The 27,189-nt window shown below is 38.3% G+C and overlaps 17 non-coding genes across 17 annotated transcripts; 6 read left to right on the top strand and 11 right to left on the bottom strand.

Annotated features, from left to right (window-relative positions):
- Nucleotides 1–125: 125 nt before the first annotated feature.
- TRNAS-GCU (transfer RNA serine (anticodon GCU)) lies at nucleotides 126–207 on the bottom strand. Its single transcript has one exon. It is a non-coding gene; the product is annotated as a tRNA-Ser (tRNA).
- A 292-nt stretch (nucleotides 208–499) lies between these two features.
- TRNAT-AGU (transfer RNA threonine (anticodon AGU)) lies at nucleotides 500–573 on the top strand. The gene has a single exon. It is a non-coding gene; the product is annotated as a tRNA-Thr (tRNA).
- Nucleotides 574–1,620: 1,047 nt separating this feature from the next.
- Nucleotides 1,621–1,694, top strand: TRNAT-AGU (transfer RNA threonine (anticodon AGU)). The gene has a single exon. It is a non-coding gene; the product is annotated as a tRNA-Thr (tRNA).
- A 1,269-nt stretch (nucleotides 1,695–2,963) lies between these two features.
- On the bottom strand, nucleotides 2,964–3,045 carry TRNAS-GCU (transfer RNA serine (anticodon GCU)). The gene has a single exon. It is a non-coding gene; the product is annotated as a tRNA-Ser (tRNA).
- Nucleotides 3,046–3,337: 292 nt separating this feature from the next.
- Nucleotides 3,338–3,411, top strand: TRNAT-AGU (transfer RNA threonine (anticodon AGU)). The gene has a single exon. It is a non-coding gene; the product is annotated as a tRNA-Thr (tRNA).
- A 1,014-nt stretch (nucleotides 3,412–4,425) lies between these two features.
- On the top strand, nucleotides 4,426–4,499 carry TRNAT-AGU (transfer RNA threonine (anticodon AGU)). The gene has a single exon. It is a non-coding gene; the product is annotated as a tRNA-Thr (tRNA).
- Nucleotides 4,500–5,544: 1,045 nt separating this feature from the next.
- TRNAT-AGU (transfer RNA threonine (anticodon AGU)) lies at nucleotides 5,545–5,618 on the top strand. The gene has a single exon. It is a non-coding gene; the product is annotated as a tRNA-Thr (tRNA).
- Nucleotides 5,619–6,665: 1,047 nt separating this feature from the next.
- Nucleotides 6,666–6,739, top strand: TRNAT-AGU (transfer RNA threonine (anticodon AGU)). The gene has a single exon. It is a non-coding gene; the product is annotated as a tRNA-Thr (tRNA).
- A 1,568-nt stretch (nucleotides 6,740–8,307) lies between these two features.
- TRNAS-GCU (transfer RNA serine (anticodon GCU)) lies at nucleotides 8,308–8,389 on the bottom strand. The gene has a single exon. It is a non-coding gene; the product is annotated as a tRNA-Ser (tRNA).
- A 1,225-nt stretch (nucleotides 8,390–9,614) lies between these two features.
- On the bottom strand, nucleotides 9,615–9,696 carry TRNAS-ACU (transfer RNA serine (anticodon ACU)). The gene has a single exon. It is a non-coding gene; the product is annotated as a tRNA-Ser (tRNA).
- A 3,839-nt stretch (nucleotides 9,697–13,535) lies between these two features.
- On the bottom strand, nucleotides 13,536–13,617 carry TRNAS-GCU (transfer RNA serine (anticodon GCU)). The gene has a single exon. It is a non-coding gene; the product is annotated as a tRNA-Ser (tRNA).
- A 1,225-nt stretch (nucleotides 13,618–14,842) lies between these two features.
- On the bottom strand, nucleotides 14,843–14,924 carry TRNAS-GCU (transfer RNA serine (anticodon GCU)). The gene has a single exon. It is a non-coding gene; the product is annotated as a tRNA-Ser (tRNA).
- Nucleotides 14,925–16,149: 1,225 nt separating this feature from the next.
- On the bottom strand, nucleotides 16,150–16,231 carry TRNAS-GCU (transfer RNA serine (anticodon GCU)). Its single transcript has one exon. It is a non-coding gene; the product is annotated as a tRNA-Ser (tRNA).
- A 1,225-nt stretch (nucleotides 16,232–17,456) lies between these two features.
- On the bottom strand, nucleotides 17,457–17,538 carry TRNAS-GCU (transfer RNA serine (anticodon GCU)). The gene has a single exon. It is a non-coding gene; the product is annotated as a tRNA-Ser (tRNA).
- A 2,349-nt stretch (nucleotides 17,539–19,887) lies between these two features.
- On the bottom strand, nucleotides 19,888–19,969 carry TRNAS-GCU (transfer RNA serine (anticodon GCU)). Its single transcript has one exon. It is a non-coding gene; the product is annotated as a tRNA-Ser (tRNA).
- Nucleotides 19,970–22,501: 2,532 nt separating this feature from the next.
- TRNAS-GCU (transfer RNA serine (anticodon GCU)) lies at nucleotides 22,502–22,583 on the bottom strand. Its single transcript has one exon. It is a non-coding gene; the product is annotated as a tRNA-Ser (tRNA).
- Nucleotides 22,584–23,808: 1,225 nt separating this feature from the next.
- TRNAS-GCU (transfer RNA serine (anticodon GCU)) lies at nucleotides 23,809–23,890 on the bottom strand. Its single transcript has one exon. It is a non-coding gene; the product is annotated as a tRNA-Ser (tRNA).
- Between the last annotated feature and the right edge of the window lie 3,299 nt (nucleotides 23,891–27,189).

Here is a 27,189-nt window from a genome sequence, read left to right as displayed (position 1 = left end):
ACACTTCTAACTCTGCAAAGTTTGATAGCAGCTTTCTTAAAAAGGAAGATAAACTTTCAAGCTTGACGTATCTACCGCTTTGGCTAGAAATGAAAACAATACAACATGAAACAAGCAGAATAAACCGACGAGGATGGGATTCGAACCCATGCATGCAGAGCACAATGGATTAGCAGTCCATCGCCTTAACCACTCGGCCACCTCGTCTACATGGCGCACATGCGCTAAGGAGAAAAGATGTAATGATTATTTTTACGGGTCAGTGTGTTTTCATTGAAGATATTACAGTGTCTATTCTTTACAGTTAGATTGGGGCAAACTCTTTTGGCCCTGCTGTGGCATTCCTTCAATCTGCCTATTCTGTGTCATAACTTGGAAGAAAAACAAGTACCAAGTTGAAGCTGTGCTAGAAGATGGATCATTCAATTATGGAACTTCAAAACCCAAGGCCTTGTCATCGATCCAGATTCTATTGCATTTCATAGGCTTTTCAGCTTGTGGTGCTGTGGCTTAGTTGGTTAAAGCGCCTGTCTAGTAAACAGGAGATCCTGAGTTCGAATCTCAGCAGTGCCTTGTTTTCATCATCTCAAAAACAAACTTCCTATCTTAAAAATGGGATTTTCACTTGCATGAAACCTCAAATTTACCTTGGCTACGTCTTTACTGATAGTGCAATTGTGAGATGAAGAATGTCTTCTGTATAAGGGCCAAAAAGGAAGAAAGATGGCATCAAGCATGACAACTTAAAACCAGTGGATTTTATTTTGAAATTCCTCCTCTTTATGCATCTGACTCGCTAAGCAGGCTTTCTAAAGTATCACACCTTTTTGTCCTTTGGCTTAGTTGGTCTAAGTGCCTGTTTAGTAAACAGAAAATCTTGATTTCGAACGTCAGCAGTGGTTTTCTTTCATCTCAGTTTGGGTCATTTTAGCAAAAAAAAGGTGGACTTTTGTTCTTGTATGACATTAAACAAGTCTTTACCACAGTCAAAACATAGTGCAGTTGAGAGAAAAAAAATCTCTGCTGTCGAAACGCTTAAAAAGGAATTAGACGATATAACTTTCTTTAGAGAATAAAGGATGGCATCAAGCATTTCAAAATAAAACCAGTGGATTTACACTTCTAACGCTGCAAAGTTTGATAGCAGCTTTCTTAAAAAGGAAGATAAACTTTCAAGCTTGACGTATCTACCGCTTTGGCTAGAAATGAAAACAAAACAATACAACATGAAACAAGCAGAATAAACCGACGAGGATGGGATTCGACCCCATGCATGCAGAGCACAATGGATTAGCAGTCCATCGCCTTAACCACTCGGCCACCTCGTCTACATGGCGCACATGCGCTAAGGAGAAAAGATGTAATGATTATTTTTACGGGTCAGTGTGTTTTCATTGAAGATATTACAGTGTCTATTCTTTACAGTTAGATTGGGGCAAACTCTTTTGGCCCTGCTGTGGCATTCCTTCAATCTGCCTATTCTGTGTCATAACTTGGAAGAAAAACAAGTACCAAGTTGAAGCTGTGCTAGAAGATGGATCATTCAATTATGGAACTTCAAAACCCAAGGCCTTGTCATCGATCCAGATTCTATTGCATTTCATAGGTTTTCCAGCTTGTGGTGCTGTGGCTTAGTTGGTTAAAGCGCCTGTCTAGTAAACAGGAGATCCTGAGTTCGAATCTCAGCAGTGCCTTGTTTTCATCATCTCAAAAAGAAACTTCCTATCTTAAAAATGGGATTTTCACTTGCATGAAACCTCAAATTTACCTTGAATACGTCTTTACTGATAGTGCAATTGTGAGATGAAGAATGTCTTCTGTATAAGGGCCAAAAAGGAAGAAAGATGGCATCAAGCATGACAACTTAAAACCAGTGGATTTTATTTTGAAATTCCTCCTCTTTATGCATCTGACTCGCTAAGCAGGCTTTCTAAAGTATCACACCTTTTTGTCCTTTGGCTTAGTTGGTCTAAGTGCCTGTTTAGTAAACAGAAAATCTTGATTTTCTGATAGGAAACTTCCTATCTTAAAAATGGGATTTTCACTTGCATGAAACCTCAAATTTACCTTGGCTACGTCTTTACTGATAGTGCAATTGTGAGATGAAGAATGTCTTCTGTATAAGGGCCAAAAAGGAAGAAAGATGGCATCAATCATGACAACTTAAAACCAGTGGATTTTATTTTGAAATTCCTCCTCTTTATGCATCTGACTCGCTAAGCAGGCTTTCTAAAGTATCACACCTTTTTGTCCTTTGGCTTAGTTGGTCTAAGTGCCTGTTTAGTAAACAGAAAATCTTGATTTTCTGATAGGAAACTTCCTATCTTAAAAATGGGATTTTCACTTGCATGAAACCTCAAATTTACCTTGGCTACATCTTTACTGATAGTGCAATTGTGAGATGAAGAATGTCTTCTGTATAAGGGCCAAAAAGGAAGAAAGATGGCATCAAGCATGACAACTTAAAACCAGTGGATTTTATTTTGAAATTCCTCCTCTTTATGCATCTGACTCGCTAAGCAGGCTTTCTAAAGTATCACACCTTTTTGTCCTTTGGCTTAGTTGGTCTAAGTGCCTGTTTAGTAAACAGAAAATCTTGATTTCGAACGTCAGCAGTGGTTTTCTTTCTTCATCTCAGTTTGGGTCATTTTAGCAAAAAAAAGGTGGACTTTTGTTCTTGTATGACATTAAACAAGTCTTTACCACAGTCAAAACATAGTGCAGTTGAGAGAAAAAAAATCTCTGCTGTCGAAACGCTTAAAAAGGAATTAGACGATATAACTTTCTTTAGAGAATAAAGGATGGCATCAAGCATTTCAAAATAAAACCAGTGGATTTACACTTCTAACTCTGCAAAGTTTGATAGCAGCTTTCTTAAAAAGGAAGATAAACTTTCAAGCTTGACGTATCTACCGCTTTGGCTAGAAATGAAAACAATACAACATGAAACAAGCAGAATAAACCGACGAGGATGGGATTCGAACCCATGCATGCAGAGCACAATGGATTAGCAGTCCATCGCCTTAACCACTCGGCCACCTCGTCTACATGGCACACATGCGCTAAGGAGAAAAGATGTAATGATTATTTTTACGGGTCAGTGTGTTTTCATTGAAGATATTACAGTGTCTATTCTTTACAGTTAGATTGGGGCAAACTCTTTTGGCCCTGCTGTGGCATTCCTTCAATCTGCCTATTCTGTGTCATAACTTGGAAGAAAAACAAGTACCAAGTTGAAGCTGTGCTAGAAGATGGATCATTCAATTATGGAACTTCAAAACCCAAGGCCTTGTCATCGATCCAGATTCTATTGCATTTCATAGGCTTTCCAGCTTGTGGTGCTGTGGCTTAGTTGGTTAAAGCGCCTGTCTAGTAAACAGGAGATCCTGAGTTCGAATCTCAGCAGTGCCTTGTTTTCATCATCTCAAAAAGAAACTTCCTATCTTAAAAATGGGATTTTCACTTGCATGAAACCTCAAATTTACCTTGGCTACGTCTTTACTGATAGTGCAATTGTGAGATGAAGAATGTCTTCTGTATAAGGGCCAAAAAGGAAGAAAGATGGCATCAAGCATGACAACTTAAAACCAGTGGATTTTATTTTGAAATTCCTCCTCTTTATGCATCTGACTCGCTAAGCAGGCTTTCTAAAGTATCACACCTTTTTGTCCTTTGGCTTAGTTGGTCTAAGTGCCTGTTTAGTAAACAGAAAATCTTGATTTCGAACGTCAGCAGTGGTTTTCTTTCTTCATCTCAGTTTGGGTCATTTTAGCAAAAAAAAGGTGGACTTTTGTTCTTGTATGACATTAAACAAGTCTTTACCACAGTCAAAACATAGTGCAGTTGAGAGAAAAAAAATCTCTGCTGTCGAAACGCTTAAAAAGGAATTAGACGATATAACTTTCTTTAGAGAATAAAGGATGGCATCAAGCATTTCAAAATAAAACCAGTGGATTTACACTTCTAACTCTGCAAAGTTTGATAGCAGCTTTCTTAAAAAGGAAGATAAACTTTCAAGCTTGACGTATCTACCGCTTTGGCTAGAAATGAAAACAATACAACATGAAACAAGCAGAATAAACCGACGAGGATGGGATTCGAACCCATGCATGCAGAGCACAATGGATTAGCAGTCCATGGCACACATGCGCTAAGGAGAAAAGATGTAATGATTATTTTTACGGGTCAGTGTGTTTTCATTGAAGATATTACAGTGTCTATTCTTTACAGTTAGATTGTGGCAAACTCTTTTGGCCCTGCTGTGGCATTCCTTCAATCTGCCTATTCTGTGTCATAACTTGGAAGAAAAACAAGTACCAAGTTGAAGCTGTGCTAGAAGATGGATCATTCAATTATGGAACTTCAAAACCCAAGGCCTTGTCATCGATCCAGATTCTATTGCATTTCATAGGCTTTCCAGCTTGTGGTGCTGTGGCTTAGTTGGTTAAAGCGCCTGTCTAGTAAACAGGAGATCCTGAGTTCGAATCTCAGCAGTGCCTTGTTTTCATCATCTCAAAAAGAAACTTCCTATCTTAAAAATGGGATTTTCACTTGCATGAAACCTCAAATTTACCTTGGCTACGTCTTTACTGATAGTGCAATTGTGAGATGAAGAATGTCTTCTGTATAAGGGCCAAAAAGGAAGAAAGATGGCATCAAGCATGACAACTTAAAACCAGTGGATTTTATTTTGAAATTCCTCCTCTTTATGCATCTGACTCGCTAAGCAGGCTTTCTAAAGTATCACACCTTTTTGTCCTTTGGCTTAGTTGGTCTAAGTGCCTGTTTAGTAAACAGAAAATCTTGATTTCGAACGTCAGCAGTGGTTTTCTTTCTTCATCTCAGTTTGGGTCATTTTAGCAAAAAAAAGGTGGACTTTTGTTCTTGTATGACATTAAACAAGTCTTTACCACAGTCAAAACATAGTGCAGTTGAGAGAAAAAAAATATCTGCTGTCGAAACGCTTAAAAAGGAATTAGACGATATAACTTTCTTTGGAGAATAAAGGATGGCATCAAGCATTTCAAAATAAAACCAGTGGATTTACACTTCTAACTCTGCAAAGTTTGATAGCAGCTTTCTTAAAAAGGAAGATAAACTTTCAAGCTTGACGTATCTACCGCTTTGGCTAGAAATGAAAACAATACAACATGAAACAAGCAGAATAAACCGACGAGGATGGGATTCGAACCCATGCATGCAGAGCACAATAGATTAGCAGTCCATCGCCTTAACCACTCGGCCACCTCGTCTACATGGCGCACATGCGCTAAGGAGAAAAGATGTAATGATTATTTTTACGGGTCAGTGTGTTTTCATTGAAGATATTACAGTGTCTATTCTTTACAGTTAGATTGGGGCAAACTCTTTTGGCCCTGCTGTGGCATTCCTTCAATCTGCCTATTCTGTGTCATAACTTGGAAGAAAAACAAGTACCAAGTTGAAGCTGTGCTAGAAGATGGATCATTCAATTATGGAACTTCAAAACCCAAGGCCTTGTCATCGATCCAGATTCTATTGCATTTCATAGGCTTTTCAGCTTGTGGTGCTGTGGCTTAGTTGGTTAAAGCGCCTGTCTAGTAAACAGGAGATCCTGAGTTCGAATCTCAGCAGTGCCTTGTTTTCATCATCTCAAAAACAAACTTCCTATCTTAAAAATGGGATTTTCACTTGCATGAAACCTCAAATTTACCTTGGCTACGTCTTTACTGATAGTGCAATTGTGAGATGAAGAATGTCTTCTGTATAAGGGCCAAAAAGGAAGAAAGATGGCATCAAGCATGACAACTTAAAACCAGTGGATTTTATTTTGAAATTCCTCCTCTTTATGCATCTGACTCGCTAAGCAGGCTTTCTAAAGTATCACACCTTTTTGTCCTTTGGCTTAGTTGGTCTAAGTGCCTGTTTAGTAAACAGAAAATCTTGATTTCGAACGTCAGCAGTGGTTTTCTTTCATCTCAGTTTGGGTCATTTTAGCAAAAAAAAGGTGGACTTTTGTTCTTGTATGACATTAAACAAGTCTTTACCACAGTCAAAACATAGTGCAGTTGAGAGAAAAAAAATCTCTGCTGTCGAAACGCTTAAAAAGGAATTAGACGATATAACTTTCTTTAGAGAATAAAGGATGGCATCAAGCATTTCAAAATAAAACCAGTGGATTTACACTTCTAACGCTGCAAAGTTTGATAGCAGCTTTCTTAAAAAGGAAGATAAACTTTCAAGCTTGACGTATCTACCGCTTTGGCTAGAAATGAAAACAAAACAATACAACATGAAACAAGCAGAATAAACCGACGAGGATGGGATTCGACCCCATGCATGCAGAGCACAATGGATTAGCAGTCCATCGCCTTAACCACTCGGCCACCTCGTCTACATGGCGCACATGCGCTAAGGAGAAAAGATGTAATGATTATTTTTACGGGTCAGTGTGTTTTCATTGAAGATATTACAGTGTCTATTCTTTACAGTTAGATTGGGGCAAACTCTTTTGGCCCTGCTGTGGCATTCCTTCAATCTGCCTATTCTGTGTCATAACTTGGAAGAAAAACAAGTACCAAGTTGAAGCTGTGCTAGAAGATGGATCATTCAATTATGGAACTTCAAAACCCAAGGCCTTGTCATCGATCCAGATTCTATTGCATTTCATAGGTTTTCCAGCTTGTGGTGCTGTGGCTTAGTTGGTTAAAGCGCCTGTCTAGTAAACAGGAGATCCTGAGTTCGAATCTCAGCAGTGCCTTGTTTTCATCATCTCAAAAAGAAACTTCCTATCTTAAAAATGGGATTTTCACTTGCATGAAACCTCAAATTTACCTTGAATACGTCTTTACTGATAGTGCAATTGTGAGATGAAGAATGTCTTCTGTATAAGGGCCAAAAAGGAAGAAAGATGGCATCAAGCATGACAACTTAAAACCAGTGGATTTTATTTTGAAATTCCTCCTCTTTATGCATCTGACTCGCTAAGCAGGCTTTCTAAAGTATCACACCTTTTTGTCCTTTGGCTTAGTTGGTCTAAGTGCCTGTTTAGTAAACAGAAAATCTTGATTTTCTGATAGGAAACTTCCTATCTTAAAAATGGGATTTTCACTTGCATGAAACCTCAAATTTACCTTGGCTACGTCTTTACTGATAGTGCAATTGTGAGATGAAGAATGTCTTCTGTATAAGGGCCAAAAAGGAAGAAAGATGGCATCAATCATGACAACTTAAAACCAGTGGATTTTATTTTGAAATTCCTCCTCTTTATGCATCTGACTCGCTAAGCAGGCTTTCTAAAGTATCACACCTTTTTGTCCTTTGGCTTAGTTGGTCTAAGTGCCTGTTTAGTAAACAGAAAATCTTGATTTTCTGATAGGAAACTTCCTATCTTAAAAATGGGATTTTCACTTGCATGAAACCTCAAATTTACCTTGGCTACGTCTTTACTGATAGTGCAATTGTGAGATGAAGAATGTCTTCTGTATAAGGGCCAAAAAGGAAGAAAGATGGCATCAATCATGACAACTTAAAACCAGTGGATTTTATTTTGAAATTCCTCCTCTTTATGCATCTGACTCGCTAAGCAGGCTTTCTAAAGTATCACACCTTTTTGTCCTTTGGCTTAGTTGGTCTAAGTGCCTGTTTAGTAAACAGAAAATCTTGATTTTCTGATAGGAAACTTCCTATCTTAAAAATGGGATTTTCACTTGCATGAAACCTCAAATTTACCTTGGCTACGTCTTTACTGATAGTGCAATTGTGAGATGAAGAATGTCTTCTGTATAAGGGCCAAAAAGGAAGAAAGATGGCATCAATCATGACAACTTAAAACCAGTGGATTTTATTTTGAAATTCCTCCTCTTTATGCATCTGACTCGCTAAGCAGGCTTTCTAAAGTATCACACCTTTTTGTCCTTTGGCTTAGTTGGTCTAAGTGCCTGTTTAGTAAACAGAAAATCTTGATTTCGAACGTCAGCAGTGGTTTTCTTTCTTCATCTCAGTTTGGGTCATTTTAGCCAAAAAAAGGTGGACTTTTGTTCTTGTATGACATTAAACAAGTCTTTACCACAGTCAAAACATAGTGCAGTTGAGAGAAAAAAAATCTCTGCTGTCGAAACGCTTAAAAAGGAATTAGACGATATAACTTTCTTTAGAGAATAAAGGATGGCATCAAGCATTTCAAAATAAAACCAGTGGATTTACACTTCTAACTCTGCAAAGTTTGATAGCAGCTTTCTTAAAAAGGAAGATAAACTTTCAAGCTTGACGTATCTACCGCTTTGGCTAGAAATGAAAACAATACAACATGAAACAAGCAGAATAAACCGACGAGGATGGGATTCGAACCCATGCATGCAGAGCACAATGGATTAGCAGTCCATCGCCTTAACCACTCGGCCACCTCGTCTACATGGCGCACATGCGCTAAGGAGAAAAGATGTAATGATTATTTTTACGGGTCAGTTTGTTTTCGTTGAAGATATTACAGTGTCTATTCTTTACAGTTAGATTGGGGCAAACTCTTTTGGCCCTGCTGTGGCATTCCTTCAATCTGCCTATTCTGTGTCATAACTTGGAAGAAAAACAAGTACCAAATTGAAGCTGTGCTAGAAGATGGATCATTCAATTATGGAACTTCAAAACCCAAGGCCTTGTCATCGATCCAGATTCTATTGCATTCTGCAAATTGTCAATGTCGTTGAATGAATGCTATTCATAATTTACTTGGTTGCTTAATTGTCATGACTGAGAATGAAATCCTGTTCCACGTTTCTGTGTGCATGGAATGAAACTCAACTCAATGTTGTCTTGTTAAGTTAACCACTTGAAAGGTTTGATCGGTGCTTACATCTTCCCTAGATTTCATAGGCTTTCCAGCTTGTGGTGCTGTGGCTTAGTTGGTTAAAGCGCCTGTCTAGTAAACAGGAGATCCTGAGTTCGAATCTTAGCAGTGCCTTGTTTTCATCATCTCAAAAAGAAACTTCCTATCTTAAAAATGGGATTTTAACTTGCATGAAACCTCAAATTTACCTTGGCTACGTCTTTACTGATAGTGCAATTGTGAGATGAAGAATGTCTTCTGTATAAGGGCCAAAAAGGAAGAAAGATGGCATCAAGCATGACAACTTAAAACCAGTGGATTTTATTTTGAAATTCCTCCTCTTTATGCATCTGACTCGCTAAGCAGGCTTTCTAAAGTATCACACCTTTTTGTCCTTTGGCTTAGTTGGTCTAAGTGCCTGTTTAGTAAACAGAAAATCTTGATTTTGAACGTCAGCAGTGGTTTTCTTTCTTCATCTCAGTTTGGGTAATTTTAGCCAAAAAAAGGTGGACTTTTGTTCTTGTATGACATTAAACAAGTCTTTACCACAGTCAAAACATAGTGCAGTTGAGAGAAAAAAAATCTCTGCTGTCGAAACGCTTAAAAAGGAATTAGACGATATAACTTTCTTTAGAGAATAAAGGATGGCATCAAGCATTTCAAAATAAAACCAGTGGAATTACACTTCTAACTCTGCAAAGTTTGATAGCAGCTTTCTTAAAAAGGAATATAAACTTTCAAGCTTGACGTATCTACCGCTTTGGTTAGAAATGAAAACAAAACAATACAACATGAAACAAGCAGAATAAACCGACGAGGATGGGATTCGAACCCATGCATGCAGAGCACAATGGATTAGTAGTCCATCGCCTTAACCACTCGGCCACCTCGTCTACATGGCGCACATGCGCTAAGGAGAAAAGATGTAATGATTATTTTTACGGGTCAGTGTGTTTTCGTTGAAGATATTACAGTGTCTATTCTTTACAGTTAGATTGGGGCAAACTCTTTTGGCCCTGCTGTGGCATTCCTTCAATCTGCCTATTCTGTGTCATAACTTGGAAGAAAAACAAGTACCAAATTGAAGCTGTGCTAGAAGATGGATCATTCAATTATGGAACTTCAAAACCCAAGGCCTTGTCATCGATCCAGATTCTATTGCATTCTGCAAATTGTCAATGTCGTTGAATGAATGCTATTCATAATTTACTTGGTTGCTTAATTGTCATGACTGAGAATGAAATCCTGTTCCACGTTTCTGTGTGCATGGAATGAAACTCAACTCAATGTTGTCTTGTTAAGTTAACCACTTGAAAGGTTTGATCGGTGCTTACATCTTCCCTAGATTTCATAGGCTTTCCAGCTTGTGGTGCTGTGGCTTAGTTGGTTAAAGCGCCTGTCTAGTAAACAGGAGATCCTGAGTTCGAATCTTAGCAGTGCGTTGTTTTCATCATCTCAAAAAGAAACTTCCTATCTTAAAAATGGGATTTTAACTTGCATGAAACCTCAAATTTACCTTGGCTACGTCTTTACTGATAGTGCAATTGTGAGATGAAGAATGTCTTCTGTATAAGGGCCAAAAAGGAAGAACGATGGCATCAAGCATGACAACTTAAAACCAGTGGATTTTATTTTGAAATTCCTCCTCTTTATGCATCTGACTCGCTAAGCAGGCTTTTTAAAGTATCACACCTTTTTGTCCTTTGGCTTAGTTGGTCTAAGCGCCTGTTTAGTAAACAGAAAATCTTGATTTCGAACGTCAGCAGTGGTTTTCTTTCTTCATCTCGGTTTGGGTCATTTTAGCCAAAAAAAGGTGGACTTTTGTTCTTGTATGACATTAAACAAGTCTTTACCATAGTCAAAACATAGTGCAGTTGAGAGAAAAAAAATCTCTGCTGTCGAAACGCTTAAAAAGGAATTAGACGACATAACTTTCTTTAGAGAATAAAGGATGGCATCAAGCATTTCAAAATAAAACCAGTGGAATTACACTTCTAACTCTGCAAAGTTTGATAGCAGCTTTCTTAAAAAGGAAGATAAACTTTCAAGCTTGACGTATCTACCGCTTTGGCTAGAAATGAAAACAAAACAATACAACGTGAAACACGCAGAACAAACCGACGCGGATGGGATTCGAACCCATGCATGCAGAGCACAATGGATTAGCAGTCCATCGCCTTAACCACTCGGCCACCTCGTCTACATGGCGAACATGCGCTAAGGAGAAAAGATGTAATGATTATTTTTACGGGTCAGTTTGTTTTCGTTGAAGATATTACAGTGTCTATTCTTTACAGTTAGATTGGGGCAAACTCTTTTGGCCCTGCTGTGGCATTCCTTCAATCTGCCTATTCTGTGTCATAACTTGGAAGAAAAACAAGTACCAAATTGAAGCTGTGCTAGAAGATGGATCATTCAATTATGGAACTTCAAAACCCAAGGCCTTGTCATCGATCCAGATTCTATTGCATTCTGCAAATTGTCAATGTCGTTGAATGAATGCTATTCATAATTTACTTGGTTGCTTAATTGTCATGACTGAGAATGAAATCCTGTTCCACGTTTCTGTGTGCATGGAATGAAACTCAACTCAATGTTGTCTTGTTAAGTTAACCACTTGAAAGGTTTGATCGGTGCTTACATCTTCCCTAGATTTCATAGGCTTTCCAGCTTGTGGTGCTGTGGCTTAGTTGGTTAAAGCGCCTGTCTAGTAAACAGGAGATCCTGAGTTCGAATCTTAGCAGTGCCTTGTTTTCATCATCTCAAAAAGAAACTTCCTATCTTAAAAATGGGATTTTAACTTGCATGAAACCTCAAATTTACCTTGGCTACGTCTTTACTGATAGTGCAATTGTGAGATGAAGAATGTCTTCTGTATAAGGGCCAAAAAGGAAGAAAGATGGCATCAAGCATGACAACTTAAAACCAGTGGATTTTATTTTGAAATTCCTCCTCTTTATGCATCTGACTCGCTAAGCAGGCTTTTTAAAGTATCACACCTTTTTGTCCTTTGGCTTAGTTGGTCTAAGCGCCTGTTTAGTAAACAGAAAATCTTGATTTCGAACGTCAGCAGTGGTTTTCTTTCTTCATCTCGGTTTGGGTCATTTTAGCCAAAAAAAGGTGGACTTTTGTTCTTGTATGACATTAAACAAGTCTTTACCATAGTCAAAACATAGTGCAGTTGAGAGAAAAAAAATCTCTGCTGTCGAAACGCTTAAAAAGGAATTAGACGACATAACTTTCTTTAGAGAATAAAGGATGGCATCAAGCATTTCAAAATAAAACCAGTGGAATTACACTTCTAACTCTGCAAAGTTTGATAGCAGCTTTCTTAAAAAGGAAGATAAACTTTCAAGCTTGACGTATCTACCGCTTTGGCTAGAAATGAAAACAAAACAATACAACATGAAACACGCAGAACAAACCGACGCGGATGGGATTCGAACCCATGCATGCAGAGCACAATGGATTAGCAGTCCATCGCCTTAACCACTCGGCCACCTCGTCTACATGGCGAACATGCGCTAAGGAGAAAAGATGTAATGATTATTTTTACGGGTCAGTTTGTTTTCGTTGAAGATATTACAGTGTCTATTCTTTACAGTTAGATTGGGGCAAACTCTTTTGGCCCTGCTGTGGCATTCCTTCAATCTGCCTATTCTGTGTCATAACTTGGAAGAAAAACAAGTACCAAATTGAAGCTGTGCTAGAAGATGGATCATTCAATTATGGAACTTCAAAACCCAAGGCCTTGTCATCGATCCAGATTCTATTGCATTCTGCAAATTGTCAATGTCGTTGAATGAATGCTATTCATAATTTACTTGGTTGCTTAATTGTCATGACTGAGAATGAAATCCTGTTCCACGTTTCTGTGTGCATGGAATGAAACTCAACTCAATGTTGTCTTGTTAAGTTAACCACTTGAAAGGTTTGATCGGTGCTTACATCTTCCCTAGATTTCATAGGCTTTCCAGCTTGTGGTGCTGTGGCTTAGTTGGTTAAAGCGCCTGTCTAGTAAACAGGAGATCCTGAGTTCGAATCTTAGCAGTGCCTTGTTTTCATCATCTCAAAAAGAAACTTCCTATCTTAAAAATGGGATTTTAACTTGCATGAAACCTCAAATTTACCTTGGCTACGTCTTTACTGATAGTGCAATTGTGAGATGAAGAATGTCTTCTGTATAAGGGCCAAAAAGGAAGAAAGATGGCATCAAGCATGACAACTTAAAACCAGTGGATTTTATTTTGAAATTCCTCCTCTTTATGCATCTGACTCGCTAAGCAGGCTTTCTAAAGTATCACACCTTTTTGTCCTTTGGCTTAGTTGGTCTAAGTGCCTGTTTAGTAAACAGAAAATCTTGATTTCGAACGTCAGCAGTGGTTTTCTTTCTTCATCTCAGTTTGGGTCATTTTAGCCAAAAAAAGGTGGACTTTTGTTCTTGTATGACATTAAACAAGTCTTTACCACAGTCAAAACATAGTGCAGTTGAGAGAAAAAAAATCTCTGCTGTCGAAACGCTTAAAAAGGAATTAGACGATATAACTTTCTTTAGAGAATAAAGGATGGCATCAAGCATTTCAAAATAAAACCAGTGGAATTACACTTCTAACTCTGCAAAGTTTGATAGCAGCTTTCTTAAAAAGGAATATAAACTTTCAAGCTTGACGTATCTACCGCTTTGGTTAGAAATGAAAACAAAACAATACAACATGAAACAAGCAGAATAAACCGACGAGGATGGGATTCGAACCCATGCATGCAGAGCACAATGGATTAGCAGTCCATCGCCTTAACCACTCGGCCACCTCGTCTACACGGCGCACATGCGCTAAGGAGAAAAGATGTAATGATTATTTTTACGGGTCAGTGTGTTTTCGTTGAAGATATTACAGTGTCTATTCTTTACAGTTAGATTGGGGCAAACTCTTTTGGCCCTGCTGTGGCATTCCTTCAATCTGCCTATTCTGTGTCATAACTTGGAAGAAAAACAAGTACCAAATTGAAGCTGTGCTAGAAGATGGATCATTCAATTATGGAACTTCAAAACCCAAGGCCTTGTCATCGATCCAGATTCTATTGCATTCTGCAAATTGTCAATGTCGTTGAATGAATGCTATTCATAATTTACTTGGTTGCTTAATTGTCATGACTGAGAATGAAATCCTGTTCCACGTTTCTGTGTGCATGGAATGAAACTCAACTCAATGTTGTCTTGTTAAGTTAACCACTTGAAAGGTTTGATCGGTGCTTACATCTTCCCTAGATTTCATAGGCTTTCCAGCTTGTGGTGCTGTGGCTTAGTTGGTTAAAGCGCCTGTCTAGTAAACAGGAGATCCTGAGTTCGAATCTTAGCAGTGCCTTGTTTTCATCATCTCAAAAAGAAACTTCCTATCTTAAAAATGGGATTTTAACTTGCATGAAACCTCAAATTTACCTTGGCTACGTCTTTACTGATAGTGCAATTGTGAGATGAAGAATGTCTTCTGTATAAGGGCCAAAAAGGAAGAAAGATGGCATCAAGCATGACAACTTAAAACCAGTGGATTTTATTTTGAAATTCCTCCTCTTTATGCATCTGACTCGCTAAGCAGGCTTTCTAAAGTATCACACCTTTTTGTCCTTTGGCTTAGTTGGTCTAAGTGCCTGTTTAGTAAACAGAAAATCTTGATTTCGAACGTCAGCAGTGGTTTTCTTTCTTCATCTCAGTTTGGGTCATTTTAGCCAAAAAAAGGTGGACTTTTGTTCTTGTATGACATTAAACAAGTCTTTACCACAGTCAAAACATAGTGCAGTTGAGAGAAAAAAAATCTCTGCTGTCGAAACGCTTAAAAAGGAATTAGACGATATAACTTTCTTTAGAGAATAAAGGATGGCATCAAGCATTTCAAAATAAAACCAGTGGAATTACACTTCTAACTCTGCAAAGTTTGATAGCAGCTTTCTTAAAAAGGAATATAAACTTTCAAGCTTGACGTATCTACCGCTTTGGTTAGAAATGAAAACAAAACAATACAACATGAAACAAGCAGAATAAACCGACGAGGATGGGATTCGAACCCATGCATGCAGAGCACAATGGATTAGCAGTCCATCGCCTTAACCACTCGGCCACCTCGTCTACACGGCGCACATGCGCTAAGGAGAAAAGATGTAATGATTATTTTTACGGGTCAGTGTGTTTTCGTTGAAGATATTACAGTGTCTATTCTTTACAGTTAGATTGGGGCAAACTCTTTTGGCCCTGCTGTGGCATTCCTTCAATCTGCCTATTCTGTGTCATAACTTGGAAGAAAAACAAGTACCAAATTGAAGCTGTGCTAGAAGATGGATCATTCAATTATGGAACTTCAAAACCCAAGGCCTTGTCATCGATCCAGATTCTATTGCATTCTGCAAATTGTCAATGTCGTTGAATGAATGCTATTCATAATTTACTTGGTTGCTTAATTGTCATGACTGAGAATGAAATCCTGTTCCACGTTTCTGTGTGCATGGAATGAAACTCAACTCAATGTTGTCTTGTTAAGTTAACCACTTGAAAGGTTTGATCGGTGCTTACATCTTCCCTAGATTTCATAGGCTTTCCAGCTTGTGGTGCTGTGGCTTAGTTGGTTAAAGCGCCTGTCTAGTAAACAGGAGATCCTGAGTTCGAATCTTAGCAGTGCCTTGTTTTCATCATCTCAAAAAGAAACTTCCTATCTTAAAAATGGGATTTTAACTTGCATGAAACCTCAAATTTACCTTGGCTACGTCTTTACTGATAGTGCAATTGTGAGATGAAGAATGTCTTCTGTATAAGGGCCAAAAAGGAAGAAAGATGGCATCAAGCATGACAACTTAAAACCAGTGGATTTTATTTTGAAATTCCTCCTCTTTATGCATCTGACTCGCTAAGCAGGCTTTCTAAAGTATCACACCTTTTTGTCCTTTGGCTTAGTTGGTCTAAGTGCCTGTTTAGTAAACAGAAAATCTTGATTTCGAACGTCAGCAGTGGTTTTCTTTCTTCATCTCAGTTTGGGTCATTTTAGCCAAAAAAAGGTGGACTTTTGTTCTTGTATGACATTAAACAAGTCTTTACCACAGTCAAAACATAGTGCAGTTGAGAGAAAAAAAATCTCTGCTGTCGAAACGCTTAAAAAGGAATTAGACGATATAACTTTCTTTAGAGAATAAAGGATGGCATCAAGCATTTCAAAATAAAACCAGTGGAATTACACTTCTAACTCTGCAAAGTTTGATAGCAGCTTTCTTAAAAAGGAATATAAACTTTCAAGCTTGACGTATCTACCGCTTTGGTTAGAAATGAAAACAAAACAATACAACATGAAACAAGCAGAATAAACCGACGAGGATGGGATTCGAACCCATGCATGCAGAGCACAATGGATTAGCAGTCCATCGCCTTAACCACTCGGCCACCTCGTCTACACGGCGCACATGCGCTAAGGAGAAAAGATGTAATGATTATTTTTACGGGTCAGTGTGTTTTCGTTGAAGATATTACAGTGTCTATTCTTTACAGTTAGATTGGGGCAAACTCTTTTGGCCCTGCTGTGGCATTCCTTCAATCTGCCTATTCTGTGTCATAACTTGGAAGAAAAACAAGTACCAAATTGAAGCTGTGCTAGAAGATGGATCATTCAATTATGGAACTTCAAAACCCAAGGCCTTGTCATCGATCCAGATTCTATTGCATTCTGCAAATTGTCAATGTCGTTGAATGAATGCTATTCATAATTTACTTGGTTGCTTAATTGTCATGACTGAGAATGAAATCCTGTTCCACGTTTCTGTGTGCATGGAATGAAACTCAACTCAATGTTGTCTTGTTAAGTTAACCACTTGAAAGGTTTGATCGGTGCTTACATCTTCCCTAGATTTCATAGGCTTTCCAGCTTGTGGTGCTGTGGCTTAGTTGGTTAAAGCGCCTGTCTAGTAAACAGGAGATCCTGAGTTCGAATCTTAGCAGTGCCTTGTTTTCATCATCTCAAAAAGAAACTTCCTATCTTAAAAATGGGATTTTAACTTGCATGAAACCTCAAATTTACCTTGGCTACGTCTTTACTGATAGTGCAATTGTGAGATGAAGAATGTCTTCTGTATAAGGGCCAAAAAGGAAGAAAGATGGCATCAAGCATGACAACTTAAAACCAGTGGATTTTATTTTGAAATTCCTCCTCTTTATGCATCTGACTCGCTAAGCAGGCTTTCTAAAGTATCACACCTTTTTGTCCTTTGGCTTAGTTGGTCTAAGTGCCTGTTTAGTAAACAGAAAATCTTGATTTCGAACGTCAGCAGTGGTTTTCTTTCTTCATCTCAGTTTGGGTCATTTTAGCCAAAAAAAGGTGGACTTTTGTTCTTGTATGACATTAAACAAGTCTTTACCACAGTCAAAACATAGTGCAGTTGAGAGAAAAAAAATCTCTGCTGTCGAAACGCTTAAAAAGGAATTAGACGATATAACTTTCTTTAGAGAATAAAGGATGGCATCAAGCATTTCAAAATAAAACCAGTGGAATTACACTTCTAACTCTGCAAAGTTTGATAGCAGCTTTCTTAAAAAGGAATATAAACTTTCAAGCTTGACGTATCTACCGCTTTGGTTAGAAATGAAAACAAAACAATACAACATGAAACAAGCAGAATAAACTGACGAGGATGGGATTCGAACCCATGCATGCAGAGCACAATGGATTAGCAGTCCATCGCCTTAACCACTCGGCCACCTCGTCTACACGGCGCACATGCGCTAAGGAGAAAAGATGTAATGATTATTTTTACGGGTCAGTGTGTTTTTGTTGAAGATATTACAGTGTCTATTCTTTACAGTTAGATTGGGGCAAACTCTTTTGGCCCTGCTGTGGCATTCCTTCAATCTGCCTATTCTGTGTCATAACTTGGAAGAAAAACAAGTACCAAGTTGAAGCTGTGCTAGAAGATGGATCATTCAATTATGGAACTTCAAAACCCAAGGCCTTGTCATCGATCCAGATTCTATTGCATTTCATAGGCTTTTCAGCTTGTGGTGCTGTGGCTTAGTTGGTTAAAGTGCCTGTCTAGTAAACAGGAGATCCTGAGTTCGAATCTTAGCAGTGCCTTGTTTTCATCATCTCAAAAAGAAACTTCCTATCTTAAAAATGGGATTTTCACTTGCATGAAACCTCAAATTTACCTTGGCTACGTCTTTACTGATAGTGCAATTGTGAGATGAAGAATGTCTTCTGTATAAGGGCCAAAAAGGAAGAAAGATGGCATCAAGCATGACAACTTAAAACCAGTGGATTTTATTTTGAAATTCCTCCTCTTTATGCATCTGACTCGCTAAGCAGGCTTTTTAAAGTATCACACCTTTTTGTCCTTTGGCTTAGTTGGTCTAAGCGCCTGTTTAGTAAACAGAAAATCTTGATTTCGAACGTCAGCAGTGGTTTTCTTTCTTCATCTCGGTTTGGGTCATTTTAGCCAAAAAAAGGTGGACTTTTGTTCTTGTATGACATTAAACAAGTCTTTACCATAGTCAAAACATAGTGCAGTTGAGAGAAAAAAAATCTCTGCTGTCGAAACGCTTAAAAAGGAATTAGACGACATAACTTTCTTTAGAGAATAAAGGATGGCATCAAGCATTTCAAAATAAAACCAGTGGAATTACACTTCTAACTCTGCAAAGTTTGATAGCAGCTTTCTTAAAAAGGAATATAAACTTTCAAGCTTGACGTATCTACCGCTTTGGTTAGAAATGAAAACAAAACAATACAACATGAAACAAGCAGAATAAACCGACGAGGATGGGATTCGAACCCATGCATGCAGAGCACAATGGATCAGCAGTCCATCGCCTTAACCACTCGGCCACCTCGTCTACACGGCGCACATGCGCTAAGGAGAAAAGATGTAATGATTATTTTTACGGGTCAGTGTGTTTTCGTTGAAGATATTACAGTGTCTATTCTTTACAGTTAGATTGGGGCAAATTCTTTTGGCCCTGCTGTGGCATTCCTTCAATCTGCCTATTCTGTGTCATAACTTGGAAGAAAAACAAGTACCAAATTGAAGCTGTGCTAGAAGATGGATCATTCAATTATGGAACTTCAAAACCCAAGGCCTTGTCATCGATCCAGATTCTATTGCATTCTGCAAATTGTCAATGTCGTTGAATGAATGCTATTCATAATTTACTTGGTTGCTTAATTGTCATGACTGAGAATGAAATCCTGTTCCACGTTTCTGTGTGCATGGAATGAAACTCAACTCAATGTTGTCTTGTTAAGTTAACCACTTGAAAGGTTTGATCGGTGCTTACATCTTCCCTAGATTTCATAGGCTTTCCAGCTTGTGGTGCTGTGGCTTAGTTGGTTAAAGCGCCTGTCTAGTAAACAGGAGATCCTGAGTTCGAATCTTAGCAGTGCCTTGTTTTCATCATCTCAAAAAGAAACTTCCTATCTTAAAAATGGGATTTTAACTTGCATGAAACCTCAAATTTACCTTGGCTACGTCTTTACTGATAGTGCAATTGTGAGATGAAGAATGTCTTCTGTATAAGGGCCAAAAAGGAAGAAAGATGGCATCAAGCATGACAACTTAAAACCAGTGGATTTTATTTTGAAATTCCTCCTCTTTATGCATCTGACTCGCTAAGCAGGCTTTCTAAAGTATCACACCTTTTTGTCCTTTGGCTTAGTTGGTCTAAGTGCCTGTTTAGTAAACAGAAAATCTTGATTTTGAACGTCAGCAGTGGTTTTCTTTCTTCATCTCAGTTTGGGTCATTTTAGCCAAAAAAAGGTGGACTTTTGTTCTTGTATGACATTAAACAAGTCTTTACCACAGTCAAAACATAGTGCAGTTGAGAGAAAAAAAATCTCTGCTGTCGAAACGCTTAAAAAGGAATTAGACGATATAACTTTCTTTAGAGAATAAAGGATGGCATCAAGCATTTCAAAATAAAACCAGTGGAATTACACTTCTAACTCTGCAAAGTTTGATAGCAGCTTTCTTAAAAAGGAATATAAACTTTCAAGCTTGACGTATCTACCGCTTTGGTTAGAAATGAAAACAAAACAATACAACATGAAACAAGCAGAATAAACCGACGAGGATGGGATTCGAACCCATGCATGCAGAGCACAATGGATTAGCAGTCCATCGCCTTAACCACTCGGCCACCTCGTCTACATGGCGCACATGCGCTAAGGAGAAAAGATGTAATGATTATTTTTACGGGTCAGTGTGTTTTCGTTGAAGATATTACAGTGTCTATTCTTTACAGTTAGATTGGGGCAAACTCTTTTGGCCCTGCTGTGGCATTCCTTCAATCTGCCTATTCTGTGTCATAACTTGGAAGAAAAACAAGTACCAAATTGAAGCTGTGCTAGAAGATGGATCATTCAATTATGGAACTTCAAAACCCAAGGCCTTGTCATCGATCCAGATTCTATTGCATTCTGCAAATTGTCAATGTCGTTGAATGAATGCTATTCATAATTTACTTGGTTGCTTAATTGTCATGACTGAGAATGAAATCCTGTTCCACGTTTCTGTGTGCATGGAATGAAACTCAACTCAATGTTGTCTTGTTAAGTTAACCACTTGAAAGGTTTGATCGGTGCTTACATCTTCCCTAGATTTCATAGGCTTTCCAGCTTGTGGTGCTGTGGCTTAGTTGGTTAAAGTGCCTGTCTAGTAAACAGGAGATCCTGAGTTCGAATCTTAGCAGTGCCTTGTTTTCATCATCTCAAAAAGAAACTTCCTATCTTAAAAATGGGATTTTAACTTGCATGAAACCTCAAATTTACCTTGGCTACGTCTTTACTGATAGTGCAATTGTGAGATGAAGAATGTCTTCTGTATAAGGGCCAAAAAGGAAGAAAGATGGCATCAAGCATGACAACTTAAAACCAGTGGATTTTATTTTGAAATTCCTCCTCTTTATGCATCTGACTCGCTAAGCAGGCTTTTTAAAGTATCACACCTTTTTGTCCTTTGGCTTAGTTGGTCTAAGCGCCTGTTTAGTAAACAGAAAATCTTGATTTCGAACGTCAGCAGTGGTTTTCTTTCTTCATCTCGGTTTGGGTCATTTTAGCCAAAAAAAGGTGGACTTTTGTTCTTGTATGACATTAAACAAGTCTTTACCATAGTCAAAACATAGTGCAGTTGAGAGAAAAAAAATCTCTGCTGTCGAAACGCTTAAAAAGGAATTAGACGACATAACTTTCTTTAGAGAATAAAGGATGGCATCAAGCATTTCAAAATAAAACCAGTGGAATTACACTTCTAACTCTGCAAAGTTTGATAGCAGCTTTCTTAAAAAGGAATATAAACTTTCAAGCTTGACGTATCTACCGCTTTGGTTAGAAATGAAAACAAAACAATACAACATGAAACAAGCAGAATAAACCGACGAGGATGGGATTCGAACCCATGCATGCAGAGCACAATGGATCAGCAGTCCATCGCCTTAACCACTCGGCCACCTCGTCTACACGGCGCACATGCGCTAAGGAGAAAAGATGTAATGATTATTTTTACGGGTCAGTGTGTTTTCGTTGAAGATATTACAGTGTCTATTCTTTACAGTTAGATTGGGGCAAACTCTTTTGGCCCTGCTGTGGCATTCCTTCAATCTGCCTATTCTGTGTCATAACTTGGAAGAAAAACAAGTACCAAATTGAAGCTGTGCTAGAAGATGGATCATTCAATTATGGAACTTCAAAACCCAAGGCCTTGTCATCGATCCAGATTCTATTGCATTCTGCAAATTGTCAATGTCGTTGAATGAATGCTATTCATAATTTACTTGGTTGCTTAATTGTCATGACTGAGAATGAAATCCTGTTCCACGTTTCTGTGTGCATGGAATGAAACTCAACTCAATGTTGTCTTGTTAAGTTAACCACTTGAAAGGTTTGATCGGTGCTTACATCTTCCCTAGATTTCATAGGCTTTCCAGCTTGTGGTGCTGTGGCTTAGTTGGTTAAAGCGCCTGTCTAGTAAACAGGAGATCCTGAGTTCGAATCTTAGCAGTGCCTTGTTTTCATCATCTCAAAAAGAAACTTCCTATCTTAAAAATGGGATTTTAACTTGCATGAAACCTCAAATTTACCTTGGCTACGTCTTTACTGATAGTGCAATTGTGAGATGAAGAATGTCTTCTGTATAAGGGCCAAAAAGGAAGAAAGATGGCATCAAGCATGACAACTTAAAACCAGTGGATTTTATTTTGAAATTCCTCCTCTTTATGCATCTGACTCGCTAAGCAGGCTTTTTAAAGTATCACACCTTTTTGTCCTTTGGCTTAGTTGGTCTAAGCGCCTGTTTAGTAAACAGAAAATCTTGATTTCGAACGTCAGCAGTGGTTTTCTTTCTTCATCTCGGTTTGGGTCATTTTAGCCAAAAAAAGGTGGACTTTTGTTCTTGTATGACATTAAACAAGTCTTTACCACAGTCAAAACATAGTGCAGTTGAGAGAAAAAAAATCTCTGCTGTCGAAACGCTTAAAAAGGAATTAGACGACATAACTTTCTTTAGAGAATAAAGGATGGCATCAAGCATTTCAAAATAAAACCAGTGGAATTACACTTCTAACTCTGCAAAGTTTGATAGCAGCTTTCTTAAAAAGGAAGATAAACTTTCAAGCTTGACGTATCTACCGCTTTGGTTAGAAATGAAAACAAAACAATACAACATGAAACAAGCAGAATAAACCGACGAGGATGGGATTCGAACCCATGCATGCAGAGCACAATGGATTAGCAGTCCATCGCCTTAACCACTCGGCCACCTCGTCTACACGGCGCACATGCGCTAAGGAGAAAAGATGTAATGATTATTTTTACGGGTCAGTGTGTTTTCGTTGAAGATATTACAGTGTCTATTCTTTACAGTTAGATTGGGGCAAACTCTTTTGGCCCTGCTGTGGCATTCCTTCAATCTGCCTATTCTGTGTCATAACTTGGAAGAAAAACAAGTACCAAATTGAAGCTGTGCTAGAAGATGGATCATTCAATTATGGAACTTCAAAACCCAAGGCCTTGTCATCGATCCAGATTCTATTGCATTCTGCAAATTGTCAATGTCGTTGAATGAATGCTATTCATAATTTACTTGGTTGCTTAATTGTCATGACTGAGAATGAAATCCTGTTCCACGTTTCTGTGTGCATGGAATGAAACTCAACTCAATGTTGTCTTGTTAAGTTAACCACTTGAAAGGTTTGATCGGTGCTTACATCTTCCCTAGATTTCATAGGCTTTCCAGCTTGTGGTGCTGTGGCTTAGTTGGTTAAAGTGCCTGTCTAGTAAACAGGAGATCCTGAGTTCGAATCTTAGCAGTGCCTTGTTTTCATCATCTCAAAAAGAAACTTCCTATCTTAAAAATGGGATTTTAACTTGCATGAAACCTCAAATTTACCTTGGCTACGTCTTTACTGATAGTGCAATTGTGAGATGAAGAATGTCTTCTGTATAAGGGCCAAAAAGGAAGAAAGATGGCATCAAGCATGACAACTTAAAACCAGTGGATTTTATTTTGAAATTCCTCCTCTTTATGCATCTGACTCGCTAAGCAGGCTTTTTAAAGTATCACACCTTTTTGTCCTTTGGCTTAGTTGGTCTAAGCGCCTGTTTAGTAAACAGAAAATCTTGATTTCGAACGTCAGCAGTGGTTTTCTTTCTTCATCTCGGTTTGGGTCATTTTAGCCAAAAAAAGGTGGACTTTTGTTCTTGTATGACATTAAACAAGTCTTTACCATAGTCAAAACATAGTGCAGTTGAGAGAAAAAAAATCTCTGCTGTCGAAACGCTTAAAAAGGAATTAGACGACATAACTTTCTTTAGAGAATAAAGGATGGCATCAAGCATTTCAAAATAAAACCAGTGGAATTACACTTCTAACTCTGCAAAGTTTGATAGCAGCTTTCTTAAAAAGGAATATAAACTTTCAAGCTTGACGTATCTACCGCTTTGGTTAGAAATGAAAACAAAACAATACAACATGAAACAAGCAGAATAAACCGACGAGGATGGGATTCGAACCCATGCATGCAGAGCACAATGGATTAGCAGTCCATCGCCTTAACCACTCGGCCACCTCGTCTACATGGCGCACATGCGCTAAGGAGAAAAGATGTAATGATTATTTTTACGGGTCAGTGTGTTTTCGTTGAAGATATTACAGTGTCTATTCTTTACAGTTAGATTGGGGCAAACTCTTTTGGCCCTGCTGTGGCATTCCTTCAATCTGCCTATTCTGTGTCATAACTTGGAAGAAAAACAAGTACCAAATTGAAGCTGTGCTAGAAGATGGATCATTCAATTATGGAACTTCAAAACCCAAGGCCTTGTCATCGATCCAGATTCTATTGCATTCTGCAAATTGTCAATGTCGTTGAATGAATGCTATTCATAATTTACTTGGTTGCTTAATTGTCATGACTGAGAATGAAATCCTGTTCCACGTTTCTGTGTGCATGGAATGAAACTCAACTCAATGTTGTCTTGTTAAGTTAACCACTTGAAAGGTTTGATCGGTGCTTACATCTTCCCTAGATTTCATAGGCTTTCCAGCTTGTGGTGCTGTGGCTTAGTTGGTTAAAGTGCCTGTCTAGTAAACAGGAGATCCTGAGTTCGAATCTTAGCAGTGCCTTGTTTTCATCATCTCAAAAAGAAACTTCCTATCTTAAAAATGGGATTTTAACTTGCATGAAACCTCAAATTTACCTTGGCTACGTCTTTACTGATAGTGCAATTGTGAGATGAAGAATGTCTTCTGTATAAGGGCCAAAAAGGAAGAAAGATGGCATCAAGCATGACAACTTAAAACCAGTGGATTTTATTTTGAAATTCCTCCTCTTTATGCATCTGACTCGCTAAGCAGGCTTTTTAAAGTATCACACCTTTTTGTCCTTTGGCTTAGTTGGTCTAAGCGCCTGTTTAGTAAACAGAAAATCTTGATTTCGAACGTCAGCAGTGGTTTTCTTTCTTCATCTCGGTTTGGGTCATTTTAGCCAAAAAAAGGTGGACTTTTGTTCTTGTATGACATTAAACAAGTCTTTACCATAGTCAAAACATAGTGCAGTTGAGAGAAAAAAAATCTCTGCTGTCGAAACGCTTAAAAAGGAATTAGACGACATAACTTTCTTTAGAGAATAAAGGATGGCATCAAGCATTTCAAAATAAAACCAGTGGAATTACACTTCTAACTCTGCAAAGTTTGATAGCAGCTTTCTTAAAAAGGAATATAAACTTTCAAGCTTGACGTATCTACCGCTTTGGTTAGAAATGAAAACAAAACAATACAACATGAAACAAGCAGAATAAACCGACGAGGATGGGATTCGAACCCATGCATGCAGAGCACAATGGATCAGCAGTCCATCGCCTTAACCACTCGGCCACCTCGTCTACACGGCGCACATGCGCTAAGGAGAAAAGATGTAATGATTATTTTTACGGGTCAGTGTGTTTTCGTTGAAGATATTACAGTGTCTATTCTTTACAGTTAGATTGGGGCAAACTCTTTTGGCCCTGCTGTGGCATTCCTTCAATCTGCGTATTCTGTGTCATAACTTGGAAGAAAAACAAGTACCAAATTGAAGCTGTGCTAGAAGATGGATCATTCAATTATGGAACTTCAAAACCCAAGGCCTTGTCATCGATCCAGATTCTATTGCATTCTGCAAATTGTCAATGTCGTTGAATGAATGCTATTCATAATTTACTTGGTTTCTTAATTGTCATGACTGAGAATGAAATCCTGTTCCACGTTTCTGTGTGCATGGAATGAAACTCAACTCAATGTTGTCTTGTTAAGTTAACCACTTGAAAGGTTTGATCGGTGCTTACATCTTCCCTAGATTTCATAGGCTTTCCAGCTTGTGGTGCTGTGGCTTAGTTGGTTAAAGCGCCTGTCTAGTAAACAGGAGATCCTGAGTTCGAATCTTAGCAGTGCCTTGTTTTCATCATCTCAAAAAGAAACTTCCTATCTTAAAAATGGGATTTTAACTTGCATGAAACCTCAAATTTACCTTGGCTACGTCTTTACTGATAGTGCAATTGTGAGATGAAGAATGTCTTCTGTATAAGGGCCAAAAAGGAAGAAAGATGGCATCAAGCATGACAACTTAAAACCAGTGGATTTTATTTTGAAATTCCTCCTCTTTATGCATCTGACTCGCTAAGCAGGCTTTCTAAAGTATCACACCTTTTTGTCCTTTGGCTTAGTTGGTCTAAGTGCCTGTTTAGTAAACAGAAAATCTTGATTTCGAACGTCAGCAGTGGTTTTCTTTCTTCATCTCAGTTTGGGTCATTTTAGCAAAAAAAAGGTGGACTTTTGTTCTTGTATGACATTAAACAAGTCTTTACCACAGTCAAAACATAGTGCAGTTGAGAGAAAAAAAATCTCTGCTGTCGAAACGCTTAAAAAGGAATTAGACGACATAACTTTCTTTAGAGAATAAAGGATGGCATCAAGCATTTCAAAATAAAACCAGTGGAATTACACTTCTAACTCTGCAAAGTTTGATAGCAGCTTTCTTAAAAAGGAAGATAAACTTTCAAGCTTGACGTATCTCCCGCTTTGGCTAGAAATGAAAACAAAACAATACAACATGAAACACGCAGAACAAACCGACGCGGATGGGATTCGAACCCATGCATGCAGAGCACAATGGATTAGCAGTCCATCGCCTTAACCACTCGGCCACCTCGTCTACATGGCGAACATGCGCTAAGGAGAAAAGATGTAATGATTATTTTTACGGGTCAGTTTGTTTTCGTTGAAGATATTACAGTGTCTATTCTTTACAGTTAGATTGGGGCAAACTCTTTTGGCCCTGCTGTGGCATTCCTTCAATCTGCCTATTCTGTGTCATAACTTGGAAGAAAAACAAGTACCAAATTGAAGCTGTGCTAGAAGATGGATCATTCAATTATGGAACTTCAAAACCCAAGGCCTTGTCATCGATCCAGATTCTATTGCATTCTGCAAATTGTCAATGTCGTTGAATGAATGCTATTCATAATTTACTTGGTTTCTTAATTGTCATGACTGAGAATGAAATCCTGTTCCACGTTTCTGTGTGCATGGAATGAAACTCAACTCAATGTTGTCTTGTTAAGTTAACCACTTGAAAGGTTTGATCGGTGCTTACATCTTCCCTAGATTTCATAGGCTTTCCAGCTTGTGGTGCTGTGGCTTAGTTGGTTAAAGCGCCTGTCTAGTAAACAGGAGATCCTGAGTTCGAATCTTAGCAGTGCCTTGTTTTCACCATCTCAAAAAGAAACTTCCTATCTTAAAAATGGGATTTTAACTTGCATGAAACCTCAAATTTACCTTGGCTACGTCTTTACTGATAGTGCAATTGTGAGATGAAGAATGTCTTCTGTATAAGGGCC

The sequence above is a fragment of the Ranitomeya imitator genome, chromosome 7 (assembly GCF_032444005.1).
Source record: "Ranitomeya imitator isolate aRanImi1 chromosome 7, aRanImi1.pri, whole genome shotgun sequence".
NCBI classification, from domain to species: domain Eukaryota; kingdom Metazoa; phylum Chordata; class Amphibia; order Anura; family Dendrobatidae; genus Ranitomeya; species Ranitomeya imitator.
Note: the sequence above shows the minus strand (reverse complement) of the source record. Positions and strands in the feature narration are given on the sequence as shown.